The following is a 26,719-nucleotide window of genomic DNA, read 5'->3' as shown; positions in this document are numbered from 1 at the left end:
CCCTACAACGCACTAAACTCTGCGGACCTAGAGGGGGCTGAGTGCCGTCTCCCACAGCTTTGGTCCCGCCGCAACTCTTCCAGCCAAGTCCGCCAAACACAATCATCATGTCCAGGCAAACGAAGGTTGGCAAGGGCGCAGATATCTCCACCATGCTCACTTCAATAGATAAAAGCAAGAAGCAAGAGCCTCCCAAACTCACCCCACAGAAACAACAGGAGGACGGGGGAGCCCTCGCTACCAAAGGGGACCTGATAGCCTTCATGGCAGACATCAAGTCGGAGTTTCGCTCATGCCACTCAGAACTCACCACCAAAACCGAACAGACAGACCAAAGGGTTACGGAGGTCGAACAGAGGCTCGGAGAAATCAAAGACCACTCTCGGGATCACACTACCACTCTAGGGGAAATGAAAAGAGCCATTGACTCCCTGCAACAGAAATGCGAGATCCTGGAGTTTAAACATGAGAACCTTGAAAATAGGGCGCGCCGCAACAATCTACGCATTCGGGGGTCCCAACCTCCGTCCCCGACAACAAGCTAGCGGACTACGTGGGACGCTTCTTCGAGGCCCTCCTCCCGGACCTGGATAAATCTCAGCTCCTGCTAGACCAGACCCACAGACTCCGCCCGCACCGAGGGGCAGCCTCGGACCCCCCCCAGATGTCATTACTAGGGACCACTTCTTTACAACCAACTAAGCGATTTCGGCGATTAGCCGCCAAGGGGAGGAAATTACTTTTCAGAGCACGCCACTTCAAATTTACCAGGACCTCTCACCACTCACCCTTCAGAAAAGAAGAGCGCTCCGACCCCTGGCACTGTTCCTCCAGGAGCAGCAAGTCCGCTATAGATGGCTGTTTCCAGCGGCTCTACAATTCACATATAAAGGCACCCTACGCCGGATCAGTCACTTGGAGGATGCGGAGAGGATCATGCATCCAATGTCGCCCCAGGAACTCTCTACACCAAACCCGGATGGAGCTGAGGACTCTGGGCCGCTTCCCTCCCCAAAACCTAGACGTACGCCATGGTCATCAACCCAGCGGATCAACAAAAAGAGATGAACAATGGTGCCCCCGCCCCCCTAGGTTTCAACAGCATCTTTCCCTGGTCTCTTCTGGCCCGATCTGAACTCGGATCCGCCACATAACGCTTAGTGTGATGTGCCTTGAGGGCGGAGACGGCGGACCATACCCACGGTTCACACCCACTCCAAGGACACTTTCCAACTTTCGGTCCTTGGAAACCCACAGTACTTGATACGCGATAGGACAACCGGCCCCGTTGGCCAAGGGTACGCCCGTACTTACAATGTCGGTATACCCACCAGTTAAAGTTGCGGCCCCCCGTTGGGGTTCCGTGTTAAAACTTCAAGTGCAGGATGGTACCATAAGATCTCACGAAAACCCAAACATGGCAGCTGAACCACCGACTCAAACCCCCCCCCCCAACCCAAGAGATAGAGAATGGGACACCACTGGACCACCAAGTTCTGCGAATCCTCTCCCTAAATGTTAATGGACTGAATTCCCCTAACAAACGAAAGGCAATCTTATTAAAGCTCCAGGACGAAGACGCAGCGATAGCTATGCTCCAAGAGACCCACTTGCTGCCTGCGGACGTGATCCGGCTTCACTCTCGATTATTCCCGCTTCAATTTTTTGCCTCCGGCCCAAGCAAAAAGGGAGGCACGGCGATCCTCTTTAGAAAAGACTTGAACCCGCAAATCCTGGAAACAAAAACATGCCCGGAAGGCCGATACACAGCAGTCAAATGCCTCCTGTTGGGAGACCTATACATCCTCATCTCGGTGTATGCCCCTAACACTGGACAATCACACTTCTACGACTTCTTGGGCACGACTCTCGCTAGTTTTGTTGAGGGTTAAACAATTGTCGGAGGGGACTTCAATGGGGTTCCCGACCCCACTAAAGACCGGTCACACCCCCCGACTCCAAGCGATTTCGCCCAAGCACTTAGCCTCCTGCGGCTGTTCAGGTCCTTGGAGATAATAGACTCATGGCGGGTGTTTCACCCCGACGACAGAGACTACTCCTTCTACTCGTTCGTACACCGCACCTTCTCAAGGATCGACCTGTTCCTGATCTCCCCGCACACCTTCCCCTCAGTCAAAGAGGCCTCCATCGGCTCGAGAGCCATGTCCGACCACGCTCCAGTGTTCCTGGAACTCCGGGTTCAGGACCCCAACCTCAATAACCCACGCAAATGGTCCCTATATGACCCGATTCTCAATGATATGGCTACGAGAGACAAGATCGCGACGGGAATAAAAAAACTTCTTTGACGAAAACCCAGTCACGGACACTTCACTAGCGAATAACTGGGACGCCATGAAGGCAGTAATCAGGGGCTCCCTAATCGCTCAAGGAGCGGCCTACCACCGGAACAGACGCCAGACCAGGATAGCTCTGGAGGACGAGCTAAGAGAGGCTGAGGCAATCCACAAGGAAAAAGGCTGGTCCCCTAAGACGCAACGGATCATGCGAACAGCGAGGAAAAAGCTTGAAGCCCACTACGCGGAACAAACCGCCCTACTGATGGCAAAAGCCAAACAATCCTATTACGCGAAGGGCAACAAGGCGAACAGGTTCCTGGTGGCCAAACTAGCCAAACGGAGACGCGTCAACACGATCGCAGGTCTGCGTGATTCTGAGGGGGTCACGCGGTACTCGGAGCCTGAAAAACGACAGCTCGCGACAGACTACCTGACCCAAATCATGAAGGCAACCCCTCGGAACCTACCACAACAGGTGGAATATCTGCAGAGGGCAGCGGTACCCCGTCTCGCCAACACAACGAGAGACGAATTGGAGGAGCCCATTACAGGGGAGGAGGTCGAGGAGGCCATTAAGTCACTTAAAACACGAGCCCCAGGTCCGGACGGCTTTTCGACCAGGTTCTATAAACTCTTCAGGCCACAACTGACCCCCCATCTGGTGACCCTGTTCAACTCCTTCAGAGAAACAGGTTCTGTCACCCCATCGATGCAGGAATCAACCACCATCCTCCTGCCCAAACCAGGAAAGGACCCAAGGAGCCTAACCTCCTACAGACCGATTGCACTCTTAAACATTGATGCAAATATATACTCATAAATCCTGGCAAACCGCCTGAACCGCGTCCTCCCGAAGATCATCCACCCTGATCAAGCAGGCTTCATCCTTCACCAGTCAGCTGGTGACAACATACGGAGAACCTTGAACCTGGTGGACCTTGCCTCCCGGAACTCCCAAAAACTGGTCTTAGTGGCTCTGGACGCAGCCAAGGCATTTGATCGAGTAGATTGGCCCTTTATGAAACTCACCCTAGAGGCCTTCGGCTTCGGGTCAACTTTTCAGACGATGGTTCTAGCCAACTATAAGAGCCCAAGTACGAGCCTAAGAATTAACGGACACAGCTCAGCTCCGATCCCCCTGTCATGCGGAACCCGGCAGGGCTGCCCGCTGTCGCCCTTACTCTTCGCACTCACCATGGAGCCTTTGGCCCAAAGGATTAGGGGAAACGACCAAATCAAAGGGCTGCAGAACGGCCCCACGCAACACAAAATTGCCCTATACGCGGACGATGTCCTACTCACGATCTCAGAAGCCCAATCATCATTGAAACAGGCGATACGAGAACTTACCACCTATGGTGAGGTCTCAGGCTTTACTATAAACTTCGACAAATCCTCGGCCTTGGACATCGGGCTCACCCCAGCAGAACGGGAGCCACTGACTGCGATGGGCCCGATGACATGGGTGAAGAAGGCCATCCCCTACCTAGGGGTCCACATCCCGGCTAACCCAAGAGACACATACAAAGCCAACTTCCCCCAGCTACTGAAAGAACTGGAAGGCGACTTGAAACGATGGGAGACCCAAGAGATCTCACTGCTGGGGCGCATCACAGCATGCAAGATGAACCTACTGCCGAGGTTCCTGTACGCCTGCGCCTCCCTCCCAGTAGCGATTCCCACACCAACCCTCAGGGACATCCAAAGGAAAATGCTGAAATTCATCTGGAAAGGTAAGAGAGCGAGAATCCCTCTCAAAACGATGCTGGAGGGCTCCAAGCTAGGAGGTCTGGGGGTTCCGGACTTGCGGGCCTATAGTGTGGCAGCACAACTAGTACAGATTCAGGCATGTCAAACTATAACAAACCGCCCCAGATGGGTAGAGCTGGAACAATCACAAGTACCCCAACCCCTGCGATTTCTGCCACACATCCCGCCCCCCCTCAGAACACACTGGGGAGACCTCCTTTTATCAACTAAACACACCCTTAGCTCCTGGGACTGGGCTTAAAGCAAAAGGGACCCCCGCAATTTTCGGAACTGGATAAAGGGCGGGCTGGAGACCATAGACCAGCTATATATGGGAGGGACTCCCCTCACCTTCGCGCAATGTAAGGAGAAGTTCCAACTCTGGGAAAGGGACAGATTCACTTATATCCAGCTACACCACTGGTGCTCGCACCCCCAAACTCTGCAGGCAGCAACACGCCCGCCCACCGCCCTGGAACTGACACTGGGGGACCTTCCAACCCGGGGCAGGGTATCCACCCTATATAGGCGATTCTTAAGGGACTTCCTGTCCACAAAGACCCGCTGTATGGCTCAGTGGGAGGCGGACCTAGGTCATCCGGTCGAGGACCAAACCTGGGTGGACATATGGACCAGAACACATGCCTCTTCCACCTGCGTTACCAATAGGGAATGTGCGTACAAGGTGCTCCTCCGGTGGTATTACCCGCCCCTTCGACTTCACCACATGAACCCACAAGTGGATCATGCCTGCTGGAGAGGATGTGGCCACCCAGGCTCCTTCTTCCATATGTGGTGGGCTTGCCCAAAGATACGACAGTTCTGGAGGACATGCCTGGAGACCATCACACAAATTACGGGAACGGCGATTCCTCTGGAACCTGAACCAGTTTTGCTGGGAGCCCCGATCCCCGCAATCTACCCGCGCTCCGGGACCAGGTCTAAGCTATTGACACACTGCCTTCTGGCGGGGAAAACGGTGTTGGCCAGGGCCTGGAAATCCCCAGAAGGCCCTCACATAGCCCAATGGTGGTCTAAACTCTGGGACATCCTGATTGCGGAGAAGGCGACGGCAGCACAGGCGGGAACGCTCCATCGCTTCCAGAATGTTTGGAGCCCAGTGCTGGAATACGACCAGCGCTTCCCCGCCCAGACCTATAAACCGACCAGAGCCCGATGGATCCTGAAACACCAAGAGAACCCTGAGGAAGACACATAGACGCTAAGGCGTGAACTAGATAACCCAGGAGGGAAAATTCCGCCTCCAAACCTGAGGAGTGGAGAGGCCGGAGGGAGGTGGAAGGGAGGAAGCCTGGTAGGGGGAATGAGGACTGGGGATCAAAAAACCTGAAAAAGCATTGCTTGTAATATGTTGTGATATGTGTATTTACCATCCTGCCTTGATTTAAAATAAACAAAGTTAAAAAAAAAGAAGACACAGCCCATGCATTGGTAGGACCCTGGTCAACCACGTCCACAATTTACTTAGCATACCCAGAGCACATCTTGAGCCTGTCACGCACTCAGACTTTATGGATACATATATATTTACTACACAGCAATCAGAGGTCAAAGTGGGTGGGAACTAAGATGTAGGACGTTCCCTTACTTTCCGTGGCAATCCTTCATTGTTCCCTTACTTTATTCAACCAAGAATACCGTTCCAGGATGGCAACTTTAAAAAATAAATGTTTGTTTAAGATTTCACCCCAACAGGGGACTCGAACCTGAGCACTGCCTATCTCAAGCCAGTGTAATATTACAAAGAGATATCTTACAGGTGATGGATGTGGGGTTATTTATTTCAATAGACTGATTGGGATGTAAAACCCATTCCCGAAAAAGCACTGCCTCCCAGAAATCTGCCTATGAATGGACGTAGGCTCAGCCTTGTTAGCAAGCAATGAGAACAGGGCTCAAGTCGAGGGTACACGCGGGTGGACGGAGTCCACCCACTTTTTTCAGAGGGCGGACTCAGTGCCGCCCAGCTAAAATGAGAAACATTGAATGTCTTCCTTTGAATTTATGAATTAACGCCGACCTAAGCCTCGAACCGCAGTCCTGCGGTTTACTTCACCACTGCACTATATATATAACCTAATGAAAGATGACAAAGAACCAAAGGAGAAATCTTCCATGTCGGTACTGCATGGTCCAGGGAAAACATTTGTATCAGTTCTTGGAGTTTAAAACATGCACACCCTTTAACATTTTCAAAAACACTACTAGAAGAAAATATCCTGCCTTGGTGTGTGTGTGTTGATTTTATGAAAGGCAAATGCCATTCGTCGTGTGAAATTTGGGTGGTTAGGCAAAGCAAATTTAATGAAATGTGCCTATTTCACCTTAATATGCTAATTTCTGGCATCGTCACATCCCATTGCGTTTGATGATGAGTACATCCACTTTTATTTTTAGGACTTGACCCCCGAATGAGAAGGGTGTGTTGCTGGGCATGACCTTTATGAGGTGCGAATGGTGGGTGTTGGAGGGGAGGCTGCATAAAGGTGCGTGCTGAGGGTGACAATGGCACAGTAATGGAGGTCATTTAAATGGCTTTTCATTCGTGTTGTTTTCAGTCTTACTAGAACTATTGTATAACACAATGTTGCAGGGTGGGGTGGAGGAAAGGAAGGACCCACGTATGGGGTTTGAATTGGGGGGTGGGAGGGTGATGGTGGGCAGAAAAGGGGGCAGGCAGAGGGAACATGGTTCCACTACTTTTTTTTCTACACTTCGACCACTGGCAGCAATCTCCGCCTGCTTACATGCCTTCTCCGGCTCTACGCCATTTTACACTTCTACACATCTCTCCATTTTCCCATCAATGCATCCTAAGCAGACTAAGGTCCTGCTCCCGCACTTACCATGGAATACTCAAAACTACAAGTCGAAGATAGCAGACAATAAAAACAGGTCTCTCGATCAGAATCCCAAGAAACACACATATCCAAAGATTCTGTTGAAGCTTTGCAGCAACTCAGCCACACATAATTAAATGTCTAACAAAATATATCTGACATGACAAAAAACAAGAACAATGCCTGGAGGGCGATAGCAACTACCTTTAAACGACTTAGGGTGGAGGTCAAAGGTTGTGTGGCTATACAGTCACGTGCATTCATTTCTATGAGGTCAAGCTAGTTGCCACCTGACCAACCCGCCGGGTTCTGCAGCTTTTAGGAGGGAGATAATGAACCGGTCAACGGAGGAACGCGGCCAAGTGCTTTCAATGAACCACGTAGACAGCATCAACATGATGGGGCGTTGTGGAATGGCACATTTGGCTTCATAATAGCAATTCAATGCTAGCCTGCTTTCTAACCATGAAACGGCTCGACGTGCTCTATTGGCAACCTTTTTTCATCTTAGTTCAGATGTCCTGTATACGCCATTGATAACACTTTGCCCAGGCAAGGGCGTGGCATAAAGCAGCACTTGATGCTCGTGTCTGACGCACTGGCGTATATCGTGTCCCTTTTGATTTCCCTTTCATGTCACATGACATATTCAAGTCCCTCCTTGGACCAATGCACGTGTGAATCCAAAAAGATACTTCTCATCAAGGAAGCCAATACTGATGTGCCCACAGACAGCATGGTCGCTGGTCAAATTGGAGGTGTGTGTTTCCCACGAATTTGCAGGAACGGAGCACCCAACCAACCAAGCGATGTTTGTGTGGGTACTTTCCTGGAGAAAAGTTTGCACAGTGCGCAGGAGCGTTTTCCAACACATTTTATGATGCCTTTTCCCACAATATATGGCAGTATAAAAACGTGTTTATGCTGGTGGTACGAATTCATGTTCGCGCAGGCTGCACCAATATATATTAATATTCCACAGAGAAGAAATTTCCCTGCATATCAGTCTTTGTCCTGCCCAGGGGCAGACCAGCACTGAAATGCTAGGCCTCTCTGAGAACAGTGAGCAAGGGGTCCACGCCTGGATCGGCCTGGTAACTTAGGGTGAGACCCAAAGTTAATTTATGCAAAACAAAGGGGGGTCTGGGAATCTCTCTACCAGCACGAACACAGCCCAATGACCTGTTCTTGGGTGAATAACCCCTGGGAGAGACTCTACCAAGTCTTTAGCTCACTGTCCCTTCCACAGAGAACAACATAATCATTTTGGCATTGGCAGTAAAAAATGCCATTCCACAGTAAGAAAATATTTAAAGACTGGCTGCCATCTAGCCATAGAAAAACAAAATAAGTGATGGCTGGAAGGTTTAGAATTAATCTTAACCTCTGGCATTGCTATGGGCAAGACCACCAGACCATTGTTCTTTGCCAAGTCATTACAAAAGGGGAAAGACCATTTGCAAATCAGGCTTGGTCCCAACCTGGGGCAGTCCAGCCCAAACCGCTCGTTCACATCCCTTCTGCACTAGATAACAAGCATCCTCAGACATGTTTCGGCCTTGTTGGGTCTCATCATTGAGGAGAAGCTTGGGTCTCTAAGCCCAACAGGCACGAGACCCACGTCTGGGCATACCCGTAACACTCGGGGTGACTATAGCAAAACAAAAGAGGTGATGGCTGGAAGGTTTAGAATTAATCTTAACCTCTGGCATTACTCTGAGGAACCCTCCAGACCATCATTCTTTGCCTTCCAAACCATTAAAAAAGGGGAAAGACCATTTGCAAATAAGGCTTGGTCCCACCCCAAAAGGGCAGTCCAGCCCAAACTGCTTGGTCATATCCCTTCTGCACGAGACCACAAGTATCACCAGGCATGTTTCGGCCTTCGTTGAGCCTCTTCAGTGAAGAGTAGCTTGGATCTCTAGGCTCAGCACGCATGGATCCACATCTGGGAATAGCCATCCCACTCGGGGCGACTAAGCAAAACAAAAGAGGTGATGGCTGTAAGGTTTAGAATTCATCTTACCCATCTCTTCCCAAGGTTGGGGGGCGGCTTTCACCACCTCATGCCCACAGACCGCTAGACAGTTACAGAGGAAACCAACCACCATGCACAGAACCCAGAGAATGAACCGCTATAGAACGCCAAACACAAAGCAAGGGCAGAGAGATGCTTAACACAATACTCCGAAGTAAGGAGGTAAGAAAAGCCCCACTAACCCAACCCTAAAACCTCTAGTTCCACATACACCTCTTAAAAAACGCTAAACAAATGCAACCTCTTCTCTGCACAGCAATCCGCATGCACTTCACTACACTGCAACAACAAAATAAACCACATATAGTCCCGCACAACAGCACATGGGAATTACCGAGCTGTAAATCACACCCAAGCTCAGCAAATGGTGCAAACCAAACTGAAGCTGTCAACAGGACATCACAACTCTCGCTCTACCTCTTCCCGCTATCCCCTACTAACCCATCCCACACTCTTTCCTTTCAGTTCAGCCAGAGCTCCAGGAGACCACTCCGGTGGTGATAGTGTGAGGTATAAATGATCTTTAACATTAACATGATGCTCAGTTAAAAATGTTCATGCCAAAGTAAACAAATATCCAGTCTTGCTGCATCGATATAGGCCAGTTTAGCCACATGAGAACACTTATCATGTGTGCTTTACTTTTGATGCACATTAGAATGTACCACGTAAAAGACAGACAGTGAATCCAGACTGGCTACACAAGTATAGGCCAGTCTGGCCACATAAACACACTCGCCATGCAAGCTTTGCCCTTGATACCAGTAAAAGAATGTAATTCCACACTAAGAAAATATTTTCAGACTGGCTGCACCAGTGTAGGACAGTCTAGCCACGCAATAACAATCATCACACTGCATTCACCCTTGGTGCCCAGAAAGAATGGAATGCCAGAATAGAACATTTATATCCAGACTTGTTGCACTAATTTAGACCAATCTAGCCATGTTTTATTTACCCTTGAGGCCCAGTAAAAAAATGCAATGCCACAGTAAATATATATTCAGACTGGCTGCACCAATATAGGCCAGCCTGTAAGTAAGAACACTTATTATATGTGTCGGGGTGATTTTCCGGGGGTCGGCAGGCCGTCCGAGGATCTCTGGGGTTGGGGAGGCCCCAACTCCTCCTGCGTCCCAAAGGAGTATGAGGCACACACAAGAGCAAATAGTTACTGCTGTTTATTGCACAAAACAGACAGGGATAGGTTCTCGGAGCATAGGTACCCAAGGAACATCTCAGCGGTCATGGGCTTGCAGGCCCTTTTTCTAAATCGGGTGACGATGCTACGTGCGTCACCTGGGAAAACTAGCCCCAAAACCTAATGCTACTCCGGGTTGGTTCCCCGAATGGTAGGGTCAGTATAGTCCCATATATAAGGAAATGTTATTGGTAGAGAAGGGGTCAGGTGGTACGCTTGGGTCGTCCCTAAGAATGGCTACATAGAAAGTGTTACATGAAGAAAGTTAGTGATTGGTTGGATTATAGTGTCGTCAGTGGTTAGACCCTCGTATTCTGATTGGTACATCCGTGAGCCCCCAAGCCTGGAACCATCGCCGTTCCCAGCTCACGATGTACCTGACGTTGGCAACAATGTATGCCTATGTGTCAGTGGCGGACAATGGACAGGTCTTACTACTAGCTATTGGGTGCTCCCATCCCATCGCCGCCGGTGTCCAACTTGTAACTTCTTTGTTACAGTCTGGGTCCCAGGCCTGAAACCCCAGAGCTTCTCTGGTCCTTGGAGCTTGGTATCGTATCAGGTCGGCCTGGTCACTTGTTGAGAGACCATGGCTGAAGCAGAATTACGGGGATTTTATTTGTATTTCTGCTCCGAGGAGTGTTTAGCAATGAAAGGTGTAACCTTGGCTGTAGGAGCGCGGCATGTAAATTGCAACTGCGTGGCCTTGGCTGTGGGGTTTCCGACAGGGTTCGTTCTGCATGATCAGCACCTTGCAGCTCCGTCTGAGCTACCCTGGGCCTGGGGACTCTGGTTTGTGGCCTACCTTGGCCTAGTCTATGGGTGGCGGCATACAGTCCATAACACAGGGGTCACGAGGCATGACTTGGGTCCTTATACATTAATCCATCTACAGGGTGGCATCAGTGTTTTGTTAGTAGCAAAAGGGTCTGCAAGCATGTACATGAGCTCTTCTGGCGCCTTGCGTTTCTGCAGTGCAGTAGTTGGCCTATGTGAAAAATAACAACGATGCATGTCTGTTAGTGTGCATGGTCCTCTACATCATAGCACTGAGTATGTTCTTTGTGTGGGTTGGTGTGTGTCTGATCCAAGTGCTTGGTGGCACGCATGTCCTTGTCCGTTGGCTATGTCATCATGTCATCTCTAACGATGGCGATATTGGTTGGTGTCGTCTAGTCGAGTTGGTCCATATGATCGGCCTCAGCTCCACCTGAGGTCCCACCACATGCTTTGTGTAGGAGCTGGGCATGGCCACGGTGGATCTTGACATCCGGGGCAGAAGTCAGAGGGCTAAACTCATCCTGCGGTGGGTGCTTAGGTCGTGACGTCATTGGCCATGGTCTGGATGGAAATCGGGGGAAGGGACCATCTCATTTTCCCTCTTCATCCCCCCTCTGGTCGACTTGTTGACCACAAAATTATCCACTCTTTTATCTCCTCTTACTCGCCATACCTTCGTTATTCCTGCCAGGTGTCTGTATCGCTCCACGTGATCTTCAAAGGACCAGTACATGTAGATGCATCCGCCGCCGGGCTTGCAATAAACCCATTTTCCAACATATCTCTTCGGGTTTCGTGGATTCTCAACTTTTATCTATGGCGGGTACAAGTCTGCTTCCACTATCTGTTGCAGCAAGCCTGTCACGTTCCTTTATTATTATATCTGCGTGCTTGGCAGGCATTAGCACATGCATGCCTATCATTTCCTCGGCAGTGCACATCGACCTTGCCATCCATAACTTTATTCCCATTAGTGAAGTCATTCCAAGGATCATGCATCCTGCCACAACCTTGAGACCATCCGACAGCCATGATGGCATCCATGACCAGAGGTATGAAAACCAGTTACCATCCTTCTTCACCCCCTTTGCTTCCTCTTCCATCTTGGAATGCATCTTGGCCAGCTGGGATACTGCTGTGGATAACGTGCCGTTGTCCTCATCATTTGCAGGAATGAACGTGCAACCGGAACTCCCAATTTTTGCTCAACAACCCCCTTCCATTCCTGTCAGAAGGTCCAGTACATATCTGCTCTGTAGGGCCACCATCCTTATTGCTCTCAGTTCCTCTTTTATTGCGTTGAATCCGTTAACTGTGGACTTAATTGTCATCATTAGCTCCAATCTTGTTATCTGTAACCATTTTGCATTTGCATACGCCTGCACTCCTGGATGTATCACGGAGGAGAAGAACATTGCTGCTCTGCTGAATAGTCTTTGAGCTGGTGGAATCTCACTCAGTGTTGTCTCTGACCTTCCCCAGAGGTAATTGCCGGTTAGTGGTTCTCCTTGTCTCTTCACCCTGGATACTTTCTTCTCTGTAGTAATGTCACTCCTTGCAGCTCTTCCTGCTTTATCCGGGGACCTTCTCTTCCATTTGTTTCCTTCATCCATCTTAGGGAAATTCTTCAGGTTGATGTGTTTTTGTGGTACTACCAGGGAAGGTTCGTTGACGTATGCCATGGTACATACCCCTTTCCATGACAGCGGTAGGCTGTTATAAGCTTTTGTTCCGCAGGCCCAATAGTGGTCCATCAGTACGGCTGTTCCTGATCCCCCCCTCAGGAATCTTTATTGTTCTTTTAATCCTTCGTTTACTCCAACATCAGCCTCACCATCGTGCTGGTAACATAGTGTAGGTGCTGCAACGGGTATTATCGTTATTGGTTCCTCTTCTCTGTCCAACCAAGTTAGCAGTGCTGCACTCTTTGTCCATTCCTTATAGCACTTGTCATTTTCCACTTGTACTGTCATTGCTGATGATTTTGCCAATGTCACTATCTTGCTTCCTACTACTCCATCCACCCATCCGTTCTTCATATATACTTTGCCATACACTAGTAGTAGTGGTCTCTCCCAGCACCCTGGTTCACCTCCAACCTCTCTTGCATTCCATTTTCATGGCAGATAGTTCAATGTCACTTCTTTTGTGTCTCCCTTGTCGGGTCCATCAGTTATGTATTGAAGACCTTCAGTCAGTTGCCAAGAATTGCCATACATCAGTAGTGTTTTGATGAAGTTGTCTTCGTAGGAGTATGTTGACCCTGTCTTCTATCTTAGTGTTGCCTGTTTTCCTTGAAATCGTCCTTGTGTTTGGAATAATGCTAGATATAAGAGGCATTCTGCTGTTGTTGCTGGTACTTCAGTAGCCACAAATGTTCTGGAGGCGCTCATAGCATATGGGATCAACAAGCACACATATCAGTTGTCCTTTGTCGTGTCCTTACCAATTTTGAATATGTGTTTATACCACATGTTGTTGGAGACGTGTGCGGATTCTGTAAGATATGTGTCCACCCCATGTACATCTATGGAAATACTACGTTTACCTCTTTCACGTTGGATCCCGTGTTACTTGTACCACCTGACACAGTTCTTCTTGCAGCCGTGGTAGGGGAAATGTTAGTAGTGGGAGTTGCAGTCATGTGAAAAGCATAGCAGGCCTGTCAGACATCGGCAATTATCAGACCAGTGGTGAAAAATATCCCCAACATCTTTATTACAGTTGCTATTACCACTGGCATTTTTATCTTACCTGTGCTGCCGTCCTGCAGCTACTTTACTTTAGATGATATAGGTGCCCGCCTGAAAATCTCTGAAAGGATGTGTTATTTCTGTTAGTGTTTGTTATTCAAGCTCTGCGTATCAAGTGGTCGTTCAATGCCCAGGCGAATAGCTCCTCCGACACCTTCCTTACAGTCCTATCTCTCAAGGCAGGTAAAGCTGCATGGAGGTGTGGAAATGAACGTACTATTAGCATGAAAAATGCATTATAATATATGCATATTCTCCTGGGCCTTAAGTACTTTGGCCTTTTTGTAATGTATACAAATTGGTGTGACAGTGCTTCTGGGATATCGTCTGTGGGTAGCATTTGCCCCTGGGCAGTGGCGTATGTTTTTTGGCAAATATTTACATATAACAATGTGTAATACCTGCATGTGCGAGACAAAAAAGAAGAGAGCATGCACCTGTTTACACAGTGTGGTGTATATTACAGATCTCTTTGTCAACATTCTTCTTTACTGTTGGCGAGTGTTTTTTAAGTTAGACTTATTTTGCTAGTTCTAGTGGCAGCATCATAATTAAAACAATTGTATGAATCTGGCGTGGGGGCATGTTTAGTCTGTGACCTAGTGACCATGGTGTCAAAGTCCTGTACACAATAATGGGGTGAGAGGTGTCGACACTCTCCCCCGAATCACAGAAGCCGAATGAAGTCGACCCTCCACCCGTGGTTGGCACAAGTACCTGATATACAACAACAGGATACCACGTGGCAGCCAGTGGGGGGAAGAGGGTTAGGGAGAGGTTGTGGAGGGGGAGGAGAAGATAGGAAGACCGGAGAGAGGGTTAGGGAAATGCCTAATGTGGATAGGACTGGGGAAGTAACAGGAGTAAACCCTACACTGTCTAATACCTTGACAAGCTACATAGATCATAAACTCCACTTCCAGCACAACAATTCCCTTGGTACAGACCTTGATGTACTGTTTTTCCTGACCACTTATTCTCTAGTACCCCTTGATACAGGCACTCATGAACATACAATGGAATGGATTACATATAAGCAAGCAGGATGAAACACATATATGGGAGGTGTTCCGAACATGAAAAAACATCACACATGGCCCACTGGGCAAGCTTTTGCACACTTACAAAACATGCAACATGAACCTTTTTAGACATGGAGCAGGCACAGCCCCTGGACTGTCATTGTTTGCCTCACACTGCATACCCCAGTTCACTTCACTGTGACTTGAGTAAGGCAATGCGCCCATTGAGCGCCTACACTCCAGAAAACCTAAGTAGATACTTTTCGCTTTCTAAGCAGTGTGCGCATAACCTATGATCCAGAGTCTGCATGAAAAGTCAGTCAAATTCATTGCCTGTGCGCAAAATAAAGAAAATACAATGACCGAAGCACCAGCGTCTACATAACATCGAGTTCAACACTTATCTTTCATCCGGGAAGCTCGTAATCCTTCCCAGACGTCATCTTTTGTAGCCCGTATCAGCAGCGCAAGTCCTCCCTACACCGCTGCAAGCGGAACGTGTTCGCTCAACAGGACCGAGCTCCTGACATGGAAGCCCCACGTATCCTTCGTCCGCCACTTTAGGATCCCGGGGAATGGAAAAATTAATACAGGCAATGACGGTCTCCTAACTCTCCGGCATGGCTTCGCCCTGTGCACAAAATAAGCCACACCTGCCGTGTGCCGTTGGCCCTTGATAAGCTGTACTAATGAGTGTCATCTGGCCACACGCGCGCATGGCAAGAACTAACAAATGTCCCAAAGACTGCTGGGCAATGTAGTTTATTTTCTGATATACCGTCTCCTGAGTCCCTGGCCCTTCTTCCACCTCCTCCATCCCATACTCCTAACATTACCTCCTCTTCCCGGGCCCTTCCCAAGACCTGGTTTATCTGGATGTTGCTGATGAAATTGTGTAATCAACCTCAGAGCATGTACTCCATCTGCCGGCTCCCAAGAACAATCTTCGGGCCCATAACCCTTCCATTGAATCAAATGCCAGAGTTGACGATTCTTTGTCTTTGCATTCAGAATGCGTTACACTTCATATTCTTCTTGACCTTCCTTCATGATCGCTGGAGGCCGCTTCATAGTCATTCCCGGAGCTGCGGGTTTAAGTAAAGATACATGGAACACTGGATGTATGGGTAAAGATTTAGGCAAACGCAATTTCATAGCAGTTATAGAGATGCATTCACTAATCTCATAGGGCCCAATGAATCGAGGTGTACATTTTCGTGCCCCAATCAAAGACAGATTCCGAGTAGACAACCAAACTCTGTCCCCCACTTTATATTTAGGACCTTCCTGATGATGCTTATCAGCTTGGTTCTTGTACTGTCTCTTGGCTCTCTCCAGATTTTCTTGTGACTTCTGCCTAATCTCAAGAAGCAACTGTTTGCACTCCTGCAACACTGGCATACTTTCCATTTCTGGCAGATGTTCCGGTATCATATTCTGTTCATGACCATACAAACATTAATTAGGGGCCATTCCCAAAGAAGTGTGGTAAGTATTGTTATAGGTAAATTCTGCCAACCATAAAGCTTGCACCCACGAATCCCTGCCATCACCCAAGTAACCTCGTAAATATTGCTCAAGTGTTTGGTTCACTCTTTCAGTCTGTCCGTCTGTCTGGGGATGATAGCTTGTGGAAAGAGCACAATTGATTCCCAGCATTTGACAAAAAGCACGCCAAAATCTGGAGGTACATTGCAAGCCCCTATCCGAGACAATACTCTTTGGCAACCCATGCAGCCTCACCACATGTTGTAAAAATAACTCGGCCAATCTACCTGCCCCAGGTATTCCCTCACAAGGAATGAAATGTGCTTGCTTTGACAGAAAATCCACCACTACCCAAATGGTATCAAATTGATTATCGGGCGGCAGATCAGTGATAAAATCCATAGAAATATGTGTCCATGCTTTCTCAGGAGTAGGTAATGGTTGCAGTAAACCTCTTTTCTTTACAAGCTCTGCCTTGTTACATGCACAATTCTAACATAACTCCACATATCTCTCCATGTCCTGTCTTAATGTGGGCCACCAGAAATATTTTTCCATCATAATGTGCATTTTCCTCCTACCTGCGTGTCCTGCTAAAGGAGACTTATGACACCAAAACAACGCCTTATCTTGTAACTCTTTGGTTGGTAGATATAACTGATTTTGATGATATGGCACCCTTTCCCGTATTGTTGGTGCCGTATGACTGTTCCGCCACTCTGACAATCGCCATGGTGCTAACGCTTTCTTGACCAGTTCAATGACCTGTGTAGTTATGGCCCCAACAATTTTGTCTGGGGAGATAATGGTCTTCACTTCGCCTATTAAGTTATCCAAATTGTGTTGCCTGGAGAGAGCATACGCCTTTCCATTTTTGCTACCCGGCCTAAATGTAACCACAAAGTCAAATTCATTAAAGTACTGAGACCGTCGTAATTGTCTAGGACTTAGGGTTTGGGCCGTTTTAAAGTATTGCAAATTCTTGTGATCAGTTACCACTACCACCTGATGCCTAGCTCCCAGTAAGTAATGTCGCCACTCCAAGAATGCGGATCGCATCGCCAGCAACTCTTTATCAGTTATGGAATAATTTTGCTCACACCCTGACAATTTTCTGGAATAAAATGCTATAGGATGCCATACTCCCTTCTCATCTCTTTGAGACAGAATAGCCCCTATCGCCACATTACTTGCATCAGTTCCAACTTGAAACGCCCTCTCTGTGTTGGGATGTTGTAACACAGAAGCAGTAGTGAAGGCCATCTTCAACTCTTGAAAAGCTTTCTCTGCTTCAGCACTCCAAGTAAACCTCACCGCTTTCTTTAGTAGGTGCGTGATAGGAGTAACAATCTTAGAGAAATTGCTGATGAATCGCCTATAAAAGTTGGCAAACCCTAGAAATGATTGTATGTCTTTTACACATTGGGGAGAAGGCCAGTCTCTAACCACCTGCACTTCCTTAGGGTCCATCACAATCCCTGTATCAGTCAATATGAATCCCAGAAACTCCACCTGTGCCACATGGAATGCACATTTCTCCAACTTTACACACAAGTGACAATCCTGTAATCTTTTCAACACAGTTCTTACATGTTTTACATGCTGCTCTGGAGACTCAGAATAAATCAAAATATCATCAATGTAAACAATGACAAACATATCAATGAATTCATGCAATACTTCTTGCCTAAAAAACTGAAAAGCCGCCGGGGCGTTACATAAACCAAAAGGCATCACAAGATATTCAAATAAACCAAACTTAGTTCTAAAAGCTGTTTTCCACTCATCCCCCTCCTTAACCCGTATCAAATGGTAAGCGCCCCTTAAATCCAACTTGGTATACATTTTGGCTGCCCTCACTTGATTTAAAAGAACTGAAATCAAGGGCAACGGAAATCTGTTCTTTATTGTCACCTTATTTAATGCACGATAATCAATGCAGGTGCGTAAAGTTCCTTCTTTCTTGGGAACAAAAAAGAGAGGGGAGGAGACTGGAGATGTGGAATGTCTAATAAAGCCCTTAGCCAACATCTCATCTAGATATTCTCACAAATGCTAATTTTCTTTTTCTGTAAGAGCATAAATTCTACTACATGGCAATTTTGCTCCCTTTCCAAGTCAATAACACAATCATAAGGTCTATGCGGGGGTAATTGCTCTGCAATTCTCTTGCCAAACACTTCACTAAACTACACATACTGTGAAGGAAGTTCTCCTGTTACTGCTCCCACAATATGATCTTATGACCTCTTTTCAACTAACAATGTTGCTGGTCCTTCTATCTGAAAAATATGTGCCTGACACCTCTCCTCATCAAACCACACTGTCTGTTTTTCCCAGTCAATTCTTGGATTGTGAAGAACTAACCAGGGCATACCCAAAATTAATCCAAATTGAGGTGCTGCTATTAAGTCAAATGATATTTCCTCTTTATGACCGTGTCCGCAAATCATGTCCAATTTTTCTGTCTGCTTTCATATGGGCCCTGACACCAACATTCACTTTTCTTCACCGTGGGGCGAGGGCAGGAGCCCCCCCAGCACCCCAGCAGAGGAACCACGAGCGAGACCACGAGGATCAACACGGACAGGGCCTGCCTGACCCTGTCCCCACACGCCGCCTGACCCACGTATGCCGGGCGCAGCGCGGGATGAAACCGAGGCTGAGCCTCGTTGAAATCAGCTGTATCCGCCGGCAGGCGGATCACGCCGGCGGCCAGCTACAAGGCCACTCTAAGGCCTGTTGAGAGCCTGTTCACCCCCATTCACTTTTCTTCACCGTGGGGCGAGGGCAGGAGCCCCCCCAGCACCCCAGCAGAGGAACCACGAGCGAGACCACGAGGATCAACACGGACAGGGCCTGCCTGACCCTGTCCCCACACGCCGCCTGACCCACGTATGCCGGGCGCAGCGCGGGATGAAACCGAGGCTGAGCCTCGTTGAAATCAGCTGTATCCGCCGGCAGGCGGATCACGCCGGCGGCCAGCTACAAGGCCACTCTAAGGCCTGTTGAGAGCCTGTTCACCCCCATTCACTTTTCTTCACCGTGGGGCGAGGGCAGGAGCCCCCCCAGCACCCCAGCAGAGGAACCACGAGCGAGACCACGAGGATCAACACGGACAGGGCCTGCCTGACCCTGTCCCCACACGCCGCCTGACCCACGTATGCCGGGCGCAGCGCGGGATGAAACCGAGGCTGAGCCTCGTTGAAATCAGCTGTATCCGCCGGCAGGCGGATCACGCCGGCGGCCAGCTACAAGGCCACTCTAAGGCCTGTTGAGAGCCTGTTCACCCCCATTCACTTTTCTTCACCGTGGGGCGAGGGCAGGAGCCCCCCCAGCACCCCAGCAGAGGAACCACGAGCGAGACCACGAGGATCAACACGGACAGGGCCTGCCTGACCCTGTCCCCACACGCCGCCTGACCCACGTATGCCGGGCGCAGCGCGGGATGAAACCGAGGCTGAGCCTCGTTGAAATCAGCTGTATCCGCCGGCAGGCGGATCACGCCGGCGGCCAGCTACAAGGCCACTCTAAGGCCTGTTGAGAGCCTGTTCACCCCCATTCACTTTTCTTCACCGTGGGGCGAGGGCAGGAGCCCCCCCAGCACCCCAGCAGAGGAACCACGAGCGAGACCACGAGGATCAACACGGACAGGGCCTGCCTGACCCTGTCCCCACACGCCGCCTGACCCACGTATGCCGGGCGCAGCGCGGGATGAAACCGAGGCTGAGCCTCGTTGAAATCAGCTGTATCCGCCGGCAGGCGGATCACGCCGGCGGCCAGCTACAAGGCCACTCTAAGGCCTGTTGAGAGCCTGTTCACCCCCATTCACTTTTCTTCACCGTGGGGCGAGGGCAGGAGCCCCCCCAGCACCCCAGCAGAGGAACCACGAGCGAGACCACGAGGATCAACACGGACAGGGCCTGCCTGACCCTGTCCCCACACGCCGCCTGACCCACGTATGCCGGGCGCAGCGCGGGATGAAACCGAGGCTGAGCCTCGTTGAAATCAGCTGTATCCGCCGGCAGGCGGATCACGCCGGCGGCCAGCTACAAGGCCACTCTAAGGCCTGTTGAGAGCCTGTTAGGAGCATCAGGAGCCAGGGGCCACAAACTCTGCCCGTGCTGCTCCAGGTGGAGTGCACCATCGAGCCTAGAGCCAGGACCCCTTGCAATCCACCTACAGGGTAAGCATACTGCCCCCTCCTCCACTATCCACTCCCGACCCTCGAGCTAGAGCCCTGACCTAGCACCTTCTAACATTGCTACGCCCAAGGTCCCACATGCACCGTTGTGCTTCTGAACTGCAACAAAATATTTAATGCACAATCCATAGCCAACCAACCATGCTCTTGCCTTACTCTGTAATATGCTGCCATATGACAATAGTACCGTTACCACGGTCGCCCAGAGACCACTGTGATACTGTGTAGTGCCTTATGGTCGCCCGGCGGCCACTGTGATACTGTGTTGTGCCTTATGGTCGTATCTAGACCACACTACTGTGTTGTGCCCTACGGTCGCATAGTGACCACGCTACTGTGTTGTGCCTTATGGTCGCATAGTGACCACGCTATTGTGTTGTGCCTTATGGTCGCATAGTGACCACGCTATTGTGTTGTGCCTTATGGTCGCATAGTGACCACACTACTGTGTTGTGCCTTATGGTCGCATAGTGACCACGCTATTGTGTTGTGCCTTATGGTCGTATCTAGACCACACTATTGTGTTGTGCCCTATGGTCGTATCTAGACCACACTACTGTGTTGTGCCCTATGGTCGCATACTGTGCCCTAATTTTGCTGCCCACATTGCATTCTGATTCTAGTTGTGCCATGTTGAACGATACCATCGCCATGCCTCAACAATCCACCAGCTCACCAGCTGCCCCACTGGCATTCCTCTCCAACATTCCTCCCACCTACTTCCTACCATCATTCTTCACTGAAAGCATCCCCACAGCACGTCATCCTCCACCCAGCATAACTTCCTACACTAGACCCATCCACACCAGGAACCAACTCCTAGGTCTCCGTTCTAGATACCCTAGACTCACCCACCAAGCACCTCCCACCACTCTTAACACGACTAACACGCCACCCCCTACAGTCAAAACACCCTTACCTAAACCCACCATGCCGCACCCCATCCCGGCAACACCACTCAACACCACCCCTACCTCGGCCCAACGCACACACAACCTACAGTGTGCCCTCATAAACGCCAGATCCATCCCTGCCCATGCCATTGAAATTCACGAACTCCTAACTAGCTTGGACCTCGACATCCTAGCCATCACCGAGACATGGCTGCACAGCGCTGCAGGGCCAGCCCTCAACCTTACTATCCCACAGGGGTACGCCATTATCCGGCAAGACCGCCTCTCCTCAGTAGGTGGTGGGGTAGCATTCATCCTGAAAGATCACCTCGAGGCCAGACAAATCACCTCCAATCTAGGTGACAACATAGACTCTCTAGCTATAAAAATTGCCCTCTCCCCTAACTCCACCATCACTTTCAACCTAGTCTACCGCCCGCCCGGCCCACTAACAGAGTTCCATGAGAACCTTGTACACCGCCTAACAGAAAACCTAAAACCCACCTCCAAAAGCATCTTTCTAGGTGACCTTAACCTGGGGTATAACGACAAAAAGGACAAGCCTGCTAAATCTCTTGCACTAGCCCTAAAAGAACTAGGCTTCGACCAAAAAATAACCTCACCCACACACAACAAAGGCCGTATCCTGGACTGGATAGCTGACCACAACTGTCACGTCGACATTAGCTCCATCACCCCGACTCCTTGGTCAGATCACCACCTCATTCACTTCTTTATTCCCGCTGTATCTAACACAAACAAACCTAACCCCATTCCCCCAGCACTGGCAAGATGTGTAAAAAATCTCACTAAAGATAAAATTACTCCCCACCTTCACATCCTCTCCACAGACCTCAAGTCATCTGACCCGTCAGAATTAGCAGATATCTACAAGAGCACCATAAGCACCGCCATTGACGCCATTGCCCCCTTGCAGACCAAAAAAGCCAAAGCTATCAAACACTCAAACACCTGGTTCTCCACTGAACTCAAAGAACTCCGCTCACAGAAAAGAAAAGCTCTAAACTCCTGGCAGAAATCGCCTTCCCCAGCCACCCTATCCTCCTACAAAAAAATCACTGCCCAATACAAAAAAGCCATAATCACAGCTAAATCAGTCTCTTATAATGATAGAATTGCTAATGCAAGCTCCGAATCCAAAGAACTCTTCGCCATTTTCAACGAACTCACCACACCGGCCACCAAATCACAAGACATTGTTAAAGACCAAATCTGGTGCAATTCCATACAATCTGCCTTGTTAAATAAAATTGAACTCCTACAAACAAAAATTAAGGAGCACCACAAAAACCTATCACTGCACCTCAAATCTCACACCACCACGAGCCACATGCCCACCCCTAGCTCGGGAACCACATCCACCAAAGCCCCCACTACCCCGTTCAAATTCAGGGAAGTCACAGAACACGAAGTTATTGAGATAATGAACAAGATCAAACCATCCAATTGTAAAGGAGACCCCTGCCCCGCCAGCCTGATCAAAGACTGCACTGAAACACTCGCCCCTTTCCTTAAATCATTCATCAATGCCTCTTTCAAAGCCAACACTGTCCCTGACAGTCTAAAAGAAGCCTGGGTGCGCCCGCTTCTAAAAAAAACCACCCTCGACCCTGAAGTAGCTACCAACTACAGGCCCATCACCACTGTGCCTTTCCTGCTCAAGATTCTGGATAAAATGGCCTACACACAAATCCAGGATTATCTCGAAACCAACCATATCCTAGGAAAAAGACAGTCAGGCTTCCGACCAGGTCACGGAACAGAGTCAGCCCTACTTGATCTGAAAATACAGCTTGCAGACACTATGGATAAAGGCAAACCGGCACTCCTTCTCCTACTGGATCTATCTGCCGCCTTTGACCTTGTCAACCACGATATCCTAGGCATGCACCTAAAAAATGAAGCACACTTCTCCCCGGAAGCCATTGCATGGGTTGCCTCATTCCTAAATGGCAGACTCATGAAAGTCTTCTCAGACACTGCCTCGGCAACCCCTACCACCATCCACTGCGGCGTCCCACAAGGCTCCTGCACCGCCCCCACTCTCTACAATATATTCACCCTTCCTCTCTTCAAGGACCTCGACTGTCGTAACATAGCGTACACCAACTACGCAGACGATACGCAGGTACTACTCCCTCTAACTGGGACCTACGAAGAAGATGCTACTGCATTAACCAAAATCTACACAGCCATCCAAACCTGGATGGCGGCCAACGGCCTCTGCCTAAACGGGGACAAAACCGAAATCCTCATAGTAGGGACCAATGAAATTCTCAACAAACTCCCCCCCCAATACAAATCCTTCAACATTGACAACTCCACCATCTCAGTCTCCAAGTCTGTTAAAACCTTAGGCGTTCACCTAGATGCCTCACTATCTATGTCTCGCCAAGTCAACGCCATTGCCTCTTCCTCAGCACTTACCACCAAGATGATAAATGCTGTCAAGCCGTTTCTCTCCGCCAAAAACTGCCTGTCCATCGCCAGAGCCACTATAGGTACAAAACTAGACTACTGCAATGCACTGTTCCTAGGCACCTCCGCCCACAACCTAAAAAAACTCCAAATCACGCAAAACAATGCGCTCCGGGCAGCACTGTCCATTCCAAAAAGAGAACACATCTCGCAAGCAAGGAGAGATGCCCACTGGCTACCTGTGAAGGAACGCATACTGTTCAAAGCCATGACCATCACACACAGATGCCTATCCCTGGATGCCCCACCCTATCTCGCAGAAAGAATCACACCGAAAGCCTCCATCAGACCCACCAGAGCTCACCGCACCAACATGATTGATGTCCCCACGTTTCAAAGATCCAGGGCGGGAGGAACCAGCTTCCAACACCTCGCACCAAAAAACTGGAACTCCCTACCTACCTCACTAAGGAACGAAAAATCATACCATACCTTCCGTAAAAACCTCAAAACCCTCCTATTCCGCTAAAGTCTGCCACATTCACTCTCATGCTTGCATTGTATCCACAGCATAGCATAACCTTTAAGCTCAATGTTTATTACCAATGTGAAATGTACTATGTAACTCGGTTACATCTGTAAACACATTCCTATGCTTGTGTTCATGACTAAGTCTGCTGTAACAGCGCCACGATGCCCCAGGGCAGTTCTGTGCGCTTTATAAATGCAAATAAATAAATAAAATAAATAAATAAACCATACACTGATTGAACTCCTTCCACCTTGACTTCGTCCAACAATGGCAATCCTAAATGTTTTGCCAAAGTAATATCCACAAAATTGCCGGTAGCCCCTGAATCCACCATTGCCAGGACTTCCTGTTTAGTTAAAAACATAACGTTACCAATATATATAAGTGAGAAGTTCTACCACTCCCACTGTGTTTGCAACCCATCTGGGTAACCCTATATCCATCGGGCCTGGAACCTGTGTTCCCCCTAAGGCCAGCCCATCTCTTTTCCCACCTCCTTCATACTCTTTTCCCCTCCCACACTTTTCTGAGGTGTGTTGGGGCATGTACATATAAAATGTCCTGCCTGTCCACAATAGAGACACAATTTATTAACCTTCCGCTGTTCCTTCTCTGCTGCGGACAAAGGTCCTCATAGACTACCAATTTGCATTGGCTCCACTTCATTTATCCTTCCTCCTCTACTCCTGTCTAGCCGCACAAAAGGGCTTGCTTCCGGTATCTTTTTATCTCCTTTCCTCGCATTCATGCGATGGTCCAACCTTAAAGCTAAATCGATCATGGACGTGCAAGTTTCTGGTTGTGGCTCTACTTGAGCAATTGCATCCTTCAGTTCCTCGCATAATCCCTGATAGAATAACACTATTTGTTTAGCCACTGGGCACTCCGTTTCAATTACCAATCTGTTGAACTGGGTTACATATGTTACCAGATCCCAATCTCCCTGTCTTAATCCCAATAACTCCTTATCTTGAGCTAATGACACCTCTCGGCGATCAAAGAACCTACCAAATTCCCCTAAGAAACCATCCCAATTGTACAATAAAGGGTCATCTTTTTGCACGAGCGGCATTGCCCATGCAGCTGCATCTCCAGTCAAATATTACAAAATCCGTCCTGGCCTGAATGGTTTCAAAAGCCGTAGGTTTACACAAAAAAATTAAGTCTGCACTGGGTAAGGAAGGTCATGTATTTCCGAGGATCCCCTGAAAAGCGTTCTGGAGCTGCCAACGGTACACTACTAGGAGGTTGAACAACCACTGTGGGATTCTGACCTGTGGGCCCTGCACTGGGTCCCTCCAATGGGGTCCGCTGGGCTACCAAACTCTGTACTTGTCTCTTCAAATTATCAGATTCCTGTCTGGCTTGTACTAACTCTACTTGAATATCTTGAAGCGCCTTTAGCACATCGGCCAAGGCGGGAGTAGTCGCTTCCATTTGGCTTGGGTGGTTATAAGTATCCCAATATGGGGGTGGCTTATTATGTCAAAGTCCTGTACACAATAATGGGGTGAGAGGTGTAGACACTCTCCCCCGAACCACAGAAGCGGAATGAAGTCAACCCTCCACCCGTGGTTGGCACAGGTACCTGATATACAACAACAGAATACCAAGTGGCAGCCAGTGGGGGGAAGAGGATTAGGGAGAGGTTGTGGACAGGGAGGAGAAGATAGGAACACCGGAGAGAGGGTTAGAGAAATGCCTAATGTGGATAGGACTGGGGAAGTAACAGGAGAAAACCCTACACTGTCTAATACCTTGACAACCTACATAGATCATAAACTCCACTTCCAGCACAACAATTCCCTTGGTACAGACCTTGATGTACTGTTTTTCCTGACCACTTATTTTCTAGTAACCCGTGATACAGGCACTCATGAACATACAATGGAATGGATTACATATAAGCAAGCAGGATGAAATACATATATGGACGGTGTTCCCAACATGAAAAAACATCACACATGGCCACTGGGCAAGCTTTTGCACACTTACAAAACATGCAACATGAACGTTTTTAGACATGGAGCAGGCACAGCCCCTGGACTGTCATTGTTTGCCTCACTCTGCATACCCCAGTTCACTTCACTGTGACTTGAGTAAGGTAATGCGCCCATTGAGCGCCTCACGTACCGAAGCACCTACACTCCAGAAAACCTAAGTAGCAAGAGATACCTTTCCCTTTCTAAGCAGCGTGCGCATAACCTATGATCCAGAGTCTGCATGAAAAGTCAGTCAAAATCATTGCCTCTGCGCAAAATAAAGAAAATACAATGACCGAAGCACCAGCATTTACATAACATGGAGTTCAACACTTTTCTTTCGTCCGGGAAGCTCGTAAGCCTTCCCGGACGTAATCGTTTGGAGGCCCTAGCAGCAGCGCAAGTCCTCCCTCCACCGTTGCAAGCGGAACGTGTTCGCGCAACAGGACCAAGCTCCCGACATGGAAGACCCACATA

Source organism: Ambystoma mexicanum, chromosome 13 (genome assembly GCF_040938575.1).
Source record: "Ambystoma mexicanum isolate Mex_15411 chromosome 13, UKY_AmexF1_1, whole genome shotgun sequence".
Lineage (NCBI taxonomy): Eukaryota > Metazoa > Chordata > Amphibia > Caudata > Ambystomatidae > Ambystoma > Ambystoma mexicanum.
Note: the sequence above shows the minus strand (reverse complement) of the source record.